This window comes from Zingiber officinale, chromosome 4B (assembly GCF_018446385.1).
Source record: "Zingiber officinale cultivar Zhangliang chromosome 4B, Zo_v1.1, whole genome shotgun sequence".
NCBI lineage: Eukaryota > Viridiplantae > Streptophyta > Magnoliopsida > Zingiberales > Zingiberaceae > Zingiber > Zingiber officinale.
The window spans coordinates 67,818,034-67,833,265 of record NC_055993.1 but is presented as its reverse complement, the minus strand read 5'-3'; positions in this window follow the sequence as shown (position 1 = coordinate 67,833,265).

The window sequence follows — 15,232 nt, the reverse complement described above, 5'->3', positions numbered from 1 at the left end:
AGTCATTCAGGGTCCCAGTTCTTAGGCTCTGATACCATATTTTTAAGTGTGTCGTGTCGAAGTTATGTTTTTTTAGAGATTTTTAAGATTTATGAACAGTAATTATGAATAATAAAAAGTGAACATTAATTGTGAACAATAAAAGTGAACAGTAATTATGAATAGTAATCTCAAACATTGATTGTTAAATCTAGGCATTTTGGAAGAATATTTTTCTCATTGCTTCTCATCAGTTATGTTTTATTGTTCAAGTTTCATCCTAACTTTTTTAGGTCTTATAACCAGCTTTTAGTAGCTCTTGATGCCCAACTTAGTTAGCACAAGTTTTACAAGCTTAAATCATGAGATAGATCATAACTTTTGCAGATAAGGAGACAAAAATAGAGTCTTTTATTAAGTCGCCATAGAAATTTTACATGAAAATATACAGATTAGGAAATTGAAAGCATACAAGGTAACTTAGCTAGTTATAAACTTACATAAGGAAATTATATAAACAAGGTACAAGCTTACATAAGGACATTACAAGGTTATTACAGGAGATACTTACAGTACTCATAGGAAATTAAAATTACACTTGCACTAAATCACACTAGCACACACTATCACACAGGCTTGTTGCTTCTTGCTAGAGGCATGAAGCAGGTATTTATAGAAAGAGGAGATGAAGGCAGAGACTTGAAGGTTGCTTCATGGAGAAGGAAAGAGGAGATGAGTTGTCAGTCATTGTGGAAAGAGAAGGGGGGCACAACATGGTGGAGAAAGAAAGGTGACTTGTTATCTTGATAAAGAGGGGACCTCTTTTTGTATGACGTCATTGCTTACAATTTTGCTTCATGGCGTTAGTACTTACAATTTTTGTGAGGCCGACTTCATGGATGACATAGTGCTGATGTCATATACGTCATGGCTCCATCATGTTTTCCATATTTTGTTCACCTACAAAATCTAAAGACGGAGCACTAGAGATAGTGGCTTGAGTTGCTATGTTTAACTCATGTTTGTAAGCCCTTGTTGTTCTTGTTGAGCTGACCAATTTCTTGTTTGTCCAACATTCTGATTTCTTCTGGTAATGTTGAAAAAGGGTCATATGTTGAATAGACAAAGTAAACAGAAACATTATGGTTCCCGTGTCTTTTGGCAAGTAAATCTTTTCGGTGTAAGTTTCACTAACTAGGATGTAAGCGTTTGGATCTTCTTGATAATCTCAGAAACAATTGTTTCCTTGAATAGAAGCTCGCCAGTATTTAAGCTGATCTACTGGTGTTGAATGTGTTATCCATTCTAGATTAAGATCAAAAGGATATTCTTCAAGTTCTACCTAAAGATCAGTTATGCCATGAACATCTATCTTGATCAAATGTTTGACTGGTTCTATCTTTAGATTTAGCCATTTTGGCGGGGAACTTTCGAAAGTACATACCACAAATGTTTCCTCTTCTTTGAGTGCTTGAGCTATTATGCCACCCAATTTCTTTGGGAAGTCTATAACGAAATCTGGGTCACGTACACAGAGTCTAGATAGAAGTTCATAATTCATTAAAGTAAATAGGCTAATAAGTTTTCCCCTATAGTTTGTTAGGATATATTTTCAAAGTAAATATTGACTTTTTTGAAAGAATACAGTAGTTGACATTAACATCCATATCTAACTGAGTCAACACAATTTTTGGTGAGTTTCTGACACCTTAATTTACTGCTAAATTTGGCTTCGTATATGGTTGTCATACCTTCTAGGGGGTTGGCATGGAATTCTTTGAGTATGCTGCCACATAGCTCAAGAAAAGTGTTGAAGGTTGATTTCTTTACTATACTTCGAACATATGTGGAGATGTCTTCTGGGATACTTGTAGGAAGTCCTAATACATAGATTCTGAGGCTCTCTATTATGCAGTTGAGACCACATTTGCTTTTACATGGGCCAGAGTTAAGTAATGAGGTCTATGGATAGAGCCTGAAGGCTGAGTTTCTGTTTTGTCAAGTTCGACTGTGGCTATTTGAGCATAAGTTCTGTCAGACTGTATTTTGTCTGATTTTCCTCCTACCTTAAGTAAGGTGTGTTGGTGCAATATCCCTTGGGTCAAGGTTGACTTGGTTGACTAAGCTTGAGAAGACTCAAGCTTGAGTCTTGATGTTTAAGTTTCGATGTTTGACAATACATGGAGATTGCAGGTGCAATCGTTCATTTGGGAAGATTGTTGGTATAATTCTCCTCTGGTCAAGGTTGACCAGTTAGATGTGAAGAAGAGTCAGGTAGGTCAAGACTGACCGGATATTTGACTGGGAAGTCTTGGTGAGTGAAGCCAGGTAGTATGAAAATCCTAGTGAGTGAAGCTAGGTGAAAGTCCTGGTGAGTGAAGCCAGGCAAATGGGAAATCCTAGTGAGTGAAGCTAGGCGAAAGTCCTGGTGAGTGAAGCCAGGTGAAAGACCTAGTAAGTGAAGCTAGGCAGAGGAGAAGCCCTGGTGAGTGAAGCAGGCAATTGGGAAATCCTGGTGAGTGAAGCCAGGTGAAAGACCCAGTGAGTGAAGCTAGGCAGTATGAAAATCCTAGTGAGTGAAGCTAGGTGAAAGACCTGGTGAGTGAAGCCAGGCACGTGGAAATTCAGGTGGGTCAAGGTTGACCGGACACCTGGTATTGAGAAGCCCAAGTAGGTCAAAGGATTGACCGGATACTTGGCACAAGGAGAAAAGTCCAAGTGGGTCAAAGGGATTGACCGAACACTTGGTGACGAAGTCCTAGCAGGTCGAGGGTGACCGGATGCTAGGCATGATGTCCCAACAGGTCATGATTGACCGGATGTTGGGTTTTAGGGGCTTGGGACTTGATTAGAGCAAATCAGGTTTTGATCAATCGATCAACCGATCAATTGAATCATGCCCGATCGATCGGTTGATCTATTGGACTGTGGCCGCGACAGAAACTCCCCCCAATCGATTAGTGGATGATTGGAGGAGTGACGTCGTTGCACAGAGTCCCTCCCAATCGATCACCCAATTGATTGGGAGCCTCCAATCGATCGGGTAATCGATTGGGAGGCTGGAAAATCGGGAGAAGCCTTGAACCGATCGGGAAATCGATTTAGGTAATTTTCGGAGAGCACAAAGGCCCTCTGTATCGATCAACCGATCGATCCAAAGCCTCCCCAATCGATTGAGAGCCATTCAATCGATTGGGATCCGACCGTTGGCGTTGGATAAAGCCGTTGCGAGCGTCTTCTTCACCCGATTCTTCTCTGATCGACACAGCGACTTCTCCGAGCTCTCACCGCTAGTTCTTGAAGGTTCTTGGAGGCAAGTGCTGGTGCACGTCCAAGTCAAGAGGCGATCTACAATAAGAAGAAGAAGCTAGGGTTAGGGTTTCTAATGTAAATCTTGTAAGATTTCAATTGTATTGCTTCCCTTTCTTTCTTCTTGTACCGAGAGTATTGTAAGGATTCTCCACCTTCGGTAGTTACCGTAAAGGAGTGATTTCATTAGTAGAGAGTGTGTCGCGTGTGGATCCTTGGATTAGTCACCTCTTTTTGAGGTGAATACCAAGTAAATCCTTGTGTTAGTATTGTATTTTTGTTTCTTGTACATTCCGCTGCATATCATCATCAAGAAGCAAGCTACGATGAGCTATTTGCCGCCCCCTCCCCCTCTGGCACATTTCAACCCTAACAAGTGGTATGAGAGCGAGGTCGCTCTTCACCGGAATCATCACCGGAAGGGGCAACAAGGCTAGAGGGTGAAGAAGTTGGAGCAAAATTCTTCAAGTCAAAGATTTCATCAAGTTCAACTTCAAATGGAATTTGGAGATGGATTCGGATTTGACACGAGGGTGCTTCCACCATTTGTATCCACAAGCTTCGATCTTTGGAGATCAAGGATCGAAAATTTTCTTATGATGGAGATAGAGCAATGGTTTGCTTTAATGGAAGGTTTTGAAGCTCCAACAAATTCAAAGGGAAAAACTCTCAAGAGGAGCAAGTGGAGCCAAGAGCAAATTCAAAGGAGCAAGGCAAATGACAAAGTGACCAAGCTATTGGTCAATTTGTTGCCAAGCAATATTTTGGCTCAAGTTGGAGAATTCAAGGATGCCAAGGAGCTTTGGAGAAAATTGGCAAAGATTCATGAGATCCCATCCACTGTACAAAATCAAGAAGAATCCAAAGAGGAAGACTCAGTGGATCAAAATCAAGAGCAAGAGGACTCCGAAGTTGAGAAATGCTCAACTTCCGAAGAAGAAGTCCAAGAAGCCTCATCTTCAAAGGAATGAAATGAAAAGGGCAAGGAGGGAACATACTTCTTGTCCCATGTACAAGATGAAGATGAAGAAGTCTCCGCCTCTAGGATTGAGGGGGAGCAACCCTTGTTGACATCGGATCAAGAAGAAGGAGAAGCTTCTACATCCGAGTCAAGTGGAGAAGAAGATGATGCATCCTCTAAAATTCAAGAGACATCAAATGGAGGATCAAGTGCCATCCCTACATGCGAAGGTAAAAATATTTTAATTAAAAATAAAAATCATATTATATGTTTTGAGTGTAGGGAACATGGGCACTACAAGAGTAAGTGCTCTAAATTAATCAAGAAGAAGGGTCAAGTGGCACTAAAGGGCAAGGAGAAGCCTAAGGAGACCACTCCCACAACTAAGAAGAGCAAGAAGCACATTGTGTGCTTCTTGTGTAATCAAAAAGGACATTATCGGAGCCAATATTCAAAGGGGAAGAAAGCGGTCAAAGCTAAAGGAGGAAGCACAAGTCAAGGAGGAGCTTCCAAGGTAAAATCCAAGGTATCATTTATTGAGTCTACCCCTTTAAATAATGGTATAAAACATGCTAGCTCTAATTTATTACATTTTAATGCTATTTACCATAAAAATAGAAAACATGATAGTATTAAGGAAAAACATGTAGCTCTTCATACTAAAACTACCACACCTAAGATTAGGAAGGTAGATAAAAATTTAGGCAAGAACTCTAAGGATTTTAGTTATAAGCCTAAAAATAAAAATGCTCAAGGACACAATGAAAAACCAAAATCTAGGGATTTATGGGAAGAAAATCAAGTCTTGAGGTCAAGGCTTGATAAAATTGAAAAGACCCTAAAAAGGATGGAAAATATCCTAAAAGGGCAAAAAGAACATAAAATAGGTCTAGGAGCACATAAGCCATCCAATGACCATAGGGGTTTGGGATACAAACCTAAAACCAAGAAGGATGTGCCTTCTTATCATAGGGTTCCATATAGCTATGGAACCAACCCTAGGTCTAGCGGTCAAGTCAAAGATACAAGGGAAGTTATCCCTAGAAGTATCTTTGCAATAAAAAATGTGACTAAGACTTTTAAGAGGTCTAAGAAAGTTACTATGAAGGTCACAAGGGAAGCTATCCCTAGAGTTGACCTAGAGAAGGTGTCCAAGGATTCTAAGAAGCCTAACAAGGTCACTAGGAAGGTATCTAGGGAAGTTATCCCTAGTGAGTACCTAGAGCATCCAAGGAGCACCAATAGGTTTTGGGTTCCTAGGAGCATTTTCTCTACCCCTTAGATGGGTTAGAGAGTGTCAACTCTAATTGGAAGGGTAGTTAACCCAACTTTGATGAAGTTGACACTCGGAGAGTATTTTCAAGGTTATTATTAACCTTTGAAAATGAAGTGGATTTTCATTTACTTTGAAAAAGAGCAAAATGTGTCATAATTTGAGAAATTTGAGGTAATTTTTAAATTGGCACAAGAAATCAAGTGTAAAGAAAAGCCAAGTTGGGATTTTGGCATTTTATTGAGGAATTAAAGGCAAATCTAAGCCTTAATTTAATTGTTTATTCTTTGGAAGAGTAAAATGTGCCAAAATTTGAGTAAATATGCTTAACTTTAATTGGCACAAATTTAATCAAGAGTTAAAGAAATGCCAAGTTGGGTTTTGGCATCTTCTTGCGAAATCATGGGCAATCTAGGATTTAAAATTTTAAGTTAGCTAAAGTTTAAGGACACTTTGATAGATAATCTAGGTGTTTTTATTTAAGCTAAATTACCATGCTTTATTTGCTCATCATATGGAATGACATCATTTTTGCATTCATGCTTATTATGAAAAACAAAAATATCATGTCATGCCATACATATATCATGTAGTTATAGCAATTTTTTTTTTTTGAAAATTATTCATTTTGATGTATGCCATAAATCATCATGCATTATTTTTAATTCTTTGCAATTAAGGACAAATGACATCTACTAACAAGTAACATCCTAGGTGGATGTTCATAATCCAAAAGGCTTAAATAGATATGCATGATCCCTAGTTTAGGGTAAAACCAAAATTTATATCTCACAAAGACCTATAAGGTGACTTGTATGCGTATTAATACACATTAAATACAAGTGAGATGTTAGGATGATGAGCAAAACTCAAGATGTTGATTTAGTGCATCTAGTTGAGTTTTGATTTCATTAAAACATATAGTTATGAGTATTCCAATCATTGGAAAAGCTAATGTACAAGTCATGTGCATTGATCCCAAAGAACATGGTTGGATATTGGTTTTGAAAATGATTTTAAATACACTTTGGAAAACCTTGGTGAAGACTATTTTTTGATAGTAATCATCATTGAAAAGTTAGACACAAACTTGAAAGAAACACTAAACTTTTTACAAGATTTCAAGTTTATGTCAATATTTGAAAATAGGAAGTATTTTCATATAAAACTATTTTTCCTTGATAGTATATAGCCTAAATAATGTCTACACGAATTTTCACGATTTTTAGAATTTTGTAAAATTTTTGGAGAGTTTCTGAATTTTGCTGAAATCAAACTTTAGGAAATCAGGGCTTCAATCGATCACCCGATCGATTGAAGTGCCTCAATCGATCGGGTGATCGATTGAGAAGACTGTTATCGCGAGCAGAAGCTCGCTGGATTGATCCACCGATCGATCCATACTGCTTGAATTGATCCATGGATCGATTGAATCAAGTTCAATCGATTGGGACCCAACTCCAATCGATTGGAAATGCTGATTTTGGCTTGAAAAGCTTAATTTCAGCATTTTAAGCCATTTTTAGTTTATACAACCATTCCTAACCCCTTGAAACCTACTTGTATATATTTAGGGGGAGTTTTCATGATGAAAACAAGATTGGATTGATTAAGGGAGACTAAGTAGAGGTTTAGGTTGAGGTTTGGTTTCAATTTAGAATTTTTAAACCTCAAAACTTCTAAGTTTGGGTTTCCTAAATATTTGGGGATTCTAAGTCATTGTTGGTGCAATGACAGAAGGTTGAAGCATGTCTTTAGGGGGAGTCACTATTTAAGGACATGAAACTTATTTTCTAAAACCATTGAAGGTGGTTAAACCTTTGTTTAGAAAAACAATGCTCAAGGTTGAGCGTTGAAAAATAATGGAGAGTGGGATATCTTCATTGTGGGATTATGGATGCTCTAGGATGAGCATCATAACATGAAATAATACTCCAGGGTGAGCATTTAATACAGTGAAGGATATAAAACCTTCATTGTTGGATTGGTTAATGCTCAAGGGTGAGCGTTGAATACAGTGAAGGGTATGGGACCTTCGTTGTAGTGTTCTGTTCAACGAGTGAAGTTGTGACCAATGGTGAGTAACTCTTCAGGGGGAGAGTTCTTTTTGATGTGTGCCAATAGGGGGAGAATGTAGGGTTTAAGTTATGCCTTCATTACCTAAAGAGGGAGTTTGCCCTCTAGGAAAGGGGGAGAATGAAGGAAACCCTCATTCATGCCTTGGCATGAAACGAAGTTGAGGCTATGGAATTAGCCCAACTTAAAGGTATTGTCAAACATCAAAAATGGGGAGATTGTTGGTATAATATCCCTTGGGTCAAGGTTGACCTGGTTGACTAAGCTTGCTTGAGTCTTGATGTTTGAGTTTCGATGTTTGACAATACATGGAGACTGACAAAACATGGAGTTGCAGGTGCAATCATTCATTTGGGGAGATTGTTGGTACAATTCTCTTCTGGTCAAGGTTGACCAGTTAGATGTGAAGAAGAGTCAGGTAGGTCAAGACTGACCAGATACTTGACTAGGAAGTCTTGGTGAGTGAAACCAGACAGTATGAAAATCCTAGTGAGTGAAGCTAGGTGAAAGTCCTGGTGAGTGAAGCCAGGCAGATGAGAAATCCTAGTGAGTGAAGTTAGGTGAAAGTCCTGGTAAGTGAAGCTAGAAAGTTGGGAAATCCTGGTGAGTGAAGCCAGGTGAAAGACCTAGTGAGTGAAGCTAGGTAGAAGGAAAATCCTGGTGAGTGAAGCCAGGTGAAAGACCTAGTGAGTGAAGCTAGACAGAGGAGAAGTCCTGGTGAGTGAAGCAAGGTAGTTGGGAAATCCTGGTGAGTGAAGTCAGGTGAAAGGCCTAGTGAGTGAAGCTAGGCAGTATGAAAATCCTAGTGAGTGAAGCTAGGTGAAAGACTTGGTGAGTGAAGCCAGGCACGTGGAAATTCAGGTGGGTCAAGGTTGACCGGACACCTGATATTGAGAAGTCCAAGTAGGTCAAAGGATTGACCGGATACTTGGCACAAGGAGAAAAGTCCAAGTGGGTCAAAGGGATTGACCGAACACTTGGTGACGAAGTCCTAGCAGGTCGAGGGTGACCGGATGCTAGGCATGATGTCCCAACAGGTCATGATTGACCGGATGTTGGGTTTTAGGGGCTTGGGACTTGATTAGAGCAAATCAGGTTTGGATCAATCGATCAACCGATCAATTGAATCATGTCCGATCGATCGGTTGATCGATTGGACTGTGGCCACGACAGAAACTCCCCCCCAATCGATTAGTGGATTGATTGGGGGAGTGTCGCCGTTACACAGAGGCCCTCCCAATCTATCACCCGATCGATTGGGAGCCTCCAATCGATCGAGTAATCGATTGGAAGGCTGGAAAATCAGGAGAAGCCTTGAACTGATCAGGAAATCGATTCAGGCGATTTCCATAGAGTACAAAGGCGCTCTGTATCGATCAACCGATCGATCCAAAGCCTCCCCAATCGATTGAGAGCCATTCAATCGATTGGGATCCGACCGTTGGTGCTGGATAAAGTTGTTGCGAGTGTCTTCTTCAGCACTTATTCACCCGATTCTTCTCTGATCGACATAGCGACTTCTCCGAGCTCTCACCGCTAGTTCTTGAAGGTTCTTGGAGGCAAGTGCTAGTGCACGTCCAAGTCAAGAGGCGATCTACAACAAGAAGAAGAAGCTAGGGTTAGGGTTTCCAGTGTAAATCTTGTAAGATTTCAATTGTATTTGCTTCCCTTTCTTTCTTCTTGTACTGAGAGTATTGTAAGGCTTCTCCGCCTTCGGTAGTTACCGTAAAGGAGTGATTTCATTAGTGGAGAGTGTGTCGCATGTGGATCCTTGGATTAGTCACCTCTTCTTGAGGTGGATACCAAGTAAATCCTTGTGTTAACGTTGTATTTTTATTTTTTGTACATTCCGCTGCATATCATCATCAAGAAGCAAGCTATGACGAGCGCGACGAGCTATTCATCCCCCTCTAGCACATTTCGACCCTAACAAGGTGCTTTGAAAGAAGTTAAGCCCAATTATTGCCATCGTAGAAGTGAATTCTTCATCTATTAAGCAAAAGCTTTTGTAGGATGGTTTTTCACATCCCTGTGTGGCTATTTTGACTTCTTCCCAGTCATAGTAAACTCTTGCTTGTGTTCTTGAATAGAATGTATAGCAAGAAAACTTCTTGCCTTCTAGTTTTTGCACAATGATCTGGAAGTAGTTGGTTAAAGCATTAATTAGTGCTATCTTGTAATTGGCGTAAGTATCCCAGAATTTTGATATGATCAACTAAGTTAAGTTAGACTTTATGTATTCAATGTCTTGTGTCTAAGTGTACAAGGACTTAGAAATTCAAAAAGTCATGCGAAAGATGCAGCTGACAAGAAGAATGACACGAAAATTGAGTCAGAGGGCTCAGTGTATTTGAGTAACGAGAAACTGTGAGAGAGTACACTGGTGGAGCCAGAAGGATGCGTGTCACTTTTGAGGGGCGAGAAGCTGGAGCGAAAGACTGCTCGAGGAGAAGGCTAGAGTTGGGTTCAGGTGAGCTCAACTCTGGAAGGACGGAGGATCACCCAAGTGACCAGAGAAGAAGCCAACAACTGGAGAAGGCGCTGGACGAGTCAACATTAAGCTGACTAGTCTGGGTGCTTGGACTGTCCGGACGCCCAGACTACTTAGTCCTGGCTCCCAGACCACCAGGGTGCTAAACAGACACCTCGTTGTAGTGGATCACCTTTCAGGGCCATGTTTGTAATGGTCTAAGTGCCCGGACATGGTCCAGGTACTCGGACATGAAAAATTATCTTTCAGTCGTTGCGTGGAGATAGACTTTGCCACGCTGGGGGCGCCCGAATCACCATCCAGGCGCCCGGAGTCCGTCACATTAGCAACGGATAGACTTGACTAGAGCATTATAAATAGAGCCCTACTTCACCTAGTTTTTGCACAACACTTACTGCACTAGAATTTTCTATTCTTTTCTTTACTCTCTAAGATGTCAATGTCTTGTACGAGTCTTCTCCGCCTCCGACTTGTGTTGAAGAAGGAATCTAGTAAACACACTTCATTTGCCTTGGATTAATAACTTCTCCAGTTGCAAACCAAGTAAACCCGATTGTCTTGTACTCTTTTTATTTCATTCTAATTCAATTAAGAGTTTGTCTAAATTATAGTTGAAATCTTTGAGAAAGGTACTTTTATAATTTTAGGCAATTCACCCCTTCTTATCAGTCGAACCAGGACCAACAATTGGTATAAGAGCGAGGATGCTTCAAAAGGACTAACTGCCGATCGAAGCACATAAGAAATCGTCGGACCAAACATCGACCCACATAAATTAGAGGGAGAGTTTGCGACATGAAAAAAATGAAGGTATTTTTTAAAATTTTAATTTATTATTAATAATAAAATATGGTTTTATATCATCTAAAGATCAACAAGGAGCCAATAAAGAAAAATACCCGCGGACAAAAAAGGAGCAAGTCGACTTCGTGGTAAATGGTAAAGTAAAATTCCATCTGCTAAGCGTTCTACCACTACAAAAAAGTCAATTGGATTGGAGCCTACGAGTCAACCAAAGAGCTCTGAGAGAAATTCCTGGAGTTACACGAAGGGACCTCAGAGGCCAAACTCATAAGGCGAGATATGCTCTGGAACCAACTCAACAACCTTAAAATGGATAATCGCACATCTACACTTAAGGATCAAGGAGCTGATCACCGAACTCACAAATCTCGGAGAAATGATAACAAATCGAGATTCGTTAAGGTACGCTTTAAATGCATTTCTGAGAACATCCGAGTGGACATTAATAGTTGACTCCTTTTACATCTCTAAGGACCTTGAAGTGAGTACATTAGAAAATCTGTTTTCTACATTTGAACTTCATAAACCTAGCATTGAAAGCAATCAGAAAGGTGAAGCAGACTCAGACACACCACTCGACGAAGATGAAGCTGCATTTATAGTAAGAAAGTTTAGTAAATTCCTTAAGTCTAACAAGTTTAACAAGTCGTAAACTAAAAAGCTTTTACGAAGCAAATGAAAGGTACAATAATATAATTGTCAAGAAGAATGACACATCAAGAATAACTGTCCAAAACTGAAGGAGAAAGACAATAACAAAAGGCCAATGTGAACAAAGCATAAAAATCTAAAGGCGACGTGGGACAAATCATCGTCATCAGAGTTAGAAATTGAAATCTACGTCGGACTTGCACTTATGACATGTCACCAAGAAGTAAACGACGAAGCAAGCTCATCTAAAATGAACATCGAGAGCATTGATGAAGGGGGAGCATTGAACAACGAAACTGATATGGTAAGTAAGGTACACACTCTACTTTCCGATCAGTTGTATAAATTTGTCAAATTACTCTCTAAAAGTTCTTGTAAAATAGAAACAAAGAATGCACAACTATAAAAGGACAATTTAGAATTAAAAGTCATTTTAGCAAAATCATGCCTACTAGAAGGATAAAGTCAAAAATGGAAATGAAAAATTAAAATAACAAATATAACTATTAAAAAAGAATGATGTATACTTAAATTCACGTTCTTTTCAAAATTTAAATTTTAGAAATTATGATAGACTTAATTGGTATTTTAAATGACATAAGGATTAAATTGTAAAGGTATTATAAAAAGTTATTTTTAGAAAACATTTTGTTAATCAAGTAGATAGGAACCTATATTAGGTTCCAAAATCATGTTTAGTTTAAATTCCTTTTAAATTTAATTTATTTACTAAATTAGAATTCCTTTACTTAGAAAAATATTTTTTGTATACTTCCTGTTAGTATTTTTTGTTTAAAATTTTTATAGTCATAAGAAAGTAAATTTTCTATTAGAATAAATAATTTTGAGATTTTTTGACTGTTAATTAATTTGATATAATTTTTTATCAAAATATTAATTTTTAATATTAAAAAATCTTAAAAAGTCAATCTTCGAAAATTTAATTTTTCTATAGATATATTTTCTATTTTACATATTTAGAAAAAGTTATAAGATTTTTAAAAGCTTAAAATATATTTTTAAAGTATTTCCTTTACAAAAATAACTTTCTAAGTAAAATAATTAATTTTTGTAAATATTAATGTTATTTTTTTGCGAAAACTTTATTTCGACATTGGATAAGTATGTTTAACAATGACAAAAATTTTAGAATTTTTCAAAGACTAAATATAATTTTAAAATGATTTCTTCAAAAACTAATTTTTAAGTCATAAAAATTCAGATTTTCAAAAACTAATTTCCACAATTTTTATAAAAGTAAGTCACTATTTATGTAACCTTTAGAATTTTTACCCAATTATTTGATAATTACCCCTCTTTTTATGTGATCAAAAGGGAGAAATAAGATTAATTGTAGGGGGAGGAATATTTTTTTTTTCAAATTTATTGTATTGCATTATGCATATTTATTAATTGCATTTCATTTAATTTTTCATAATTATGGATTTTACTATTTTAGTTTAACCCTAACTTAACTTAGATTAATCCACATAAAAAAAGGGAGATTGTAAGTACCTCGGGATTTTGATGTGTTCAACTAAGTTAAGTTAGATACTACGTATTTTGTAACGACCCGCCTCCTACTAACTAGGCTGCGAGGCCGGACCGTCACATTATGCTGTGCTAACTATAAGGTACGGAAATCTGTGCTATTTAAAAATCTTACTCTGCTAATGACTATTACAGCCCGTAAGATTAGGTTCGAAGACCTTTCCTTTGACATACATACACTAGGGAAGGAACCCAAACTTTCTATTTGATCAAAAGACTGAAATGAGACCCTTCCAGCTGAAATTAGACACTCCAATCGATCAGCTGATCGATTGGAGTCATCTGATCGATCCACTGATAGATTCAGCGTGCTACTGTGCACGGACAAAATTCTGGATCGATCAGCTGATCTATCCGGCCTGACTAATCGATCCATTGATCGATTCAGCGCGCTACTGTGCGCGGGGGTAATATTCTGGATCGATCGACTGATCGATCCAGACTTGCCAATCGATTCAGTGATCGATTCCAGGGCTTTCTGTTCGCGGAACAAGCTGTCCAATCGATCAACTGATCGATTGAGGAGCCTCCAATCGATCAACTGATCGATTGGGGTTTCTGATTTCGCAGCTGATCTCTGATTTCAGCACTGTTTCGTGCACAAATCACATATATAAGTTCTAAAATAGCTGGAAAACATCCTAATGTCAAACAACTAGTATTATAAGTATGGCATAGTGTATAGTTCACTGGTTCATGGCATTTAAACATACTAAAGTGCGGGCTAATAAAAATGCTAAAAAGTTCTAATGCTTAAAAATAAAACTCGCTGGATCCCTAAGATCTTGGGCGCTGAGAGGTGAGGAAGGGAGAGGGGTCGGCGGGTGAGGGTTTGAGGGAGAGAAAACTATCGATCAAAATAACCAATCCCCACTTAAATCTCCTATTTATATTAAGTGATTAATTTCACCCCAACTCAATCATAAATATTATTATCCCTCTCTTCTTTCAGCACACCCTTGCTGGGGCCTCCTGGTTACTAGAGTTGTCCATAAGACATAGGGTCTCATAGGTCTCGGGTTCAATTCCCGCTTAGGCTATTTTACGTTTCTATTTATTTTTGCTACTTCCGTTACTCTAAAAATTCTATAAAATATCCTAAAATTCCAGAAAAATCATAGAATATTTCTAAAATTTATTTGAGAATTTTTCGGGCGTTACAATCCCCCATACCTTATAAAAAGTTCGTCCTCGAACTTAGAATAACTCTGTTACTTCTGTCTCATACTGGCTTCTGTCTCCCAAGTTGCCTCTTCTGTTGTGTGACTTTGCCAAATAACGTTTACTAATGGTACTTCCTTGTTTCGTAATTTCTTAACTGCTTGGTCTATTATCTGAATAGGCCGACTGTCATAGCTGAGGCTTTCGTGGACTTGTACCGACTGGGGCTCAATCACCTGGGTGGCATCTAGATATGCTTCTTCAGCATTGAGACATGAAATACGTTATGGATAGCTGACATCTCCTGGGGTAGCTCTAGCTCATATGCTACTTTGCCAACTCTCCTAGTGATGAGGTATGGTCCCACATATCTGGGACTTAATTTGCCCTTCTTCCCTAAACGCATTACTCCCTTCATGGGAGCCACTCGGAGAAATACTGTATCCCCAACTGAAAACTCTAAGGGTCTACGCCGTGTATCAGCATAGCTTTTCTAGCGGCTCTGAGCTGTCTCTATCCTCTGGCGGATCTGCTGTATAGCTGCTGTGGTGTCTGCTACTAGATCTATCTGAAGTTCTAGTTCTTTCTGTTCACCACTCTCGTACCAGCAGATTAGAGATCTACACCTCCGCCCATAGAGAGCCTCGTAGGGTGCCATTCCGATAGTGGCTTGATAGCTGTTGTTGTATGCAAATTTTGCTAAACTCAGATATTTGCACCAACTTCCCTTGAAGTCTAGGGCACACGCTCGAAGCATATCTTCGAGTACCTGGTTTACTCGCTGCGTCTGACCATTCGTCTGAGGATGGAAAGCTGTGCTAAATTTTAACTTAGTGCCCAATGCTGACTGTACACACTCCTAGAAGTGTGATGTGAATCTATTGTCTCTGTCTGAAATGATGGTCCGTGGGACTCCATGCAGTCTAACAATCTCCTTGAGATACAACTGAGCTAGCTGCTCTATGGAGTAGGATAT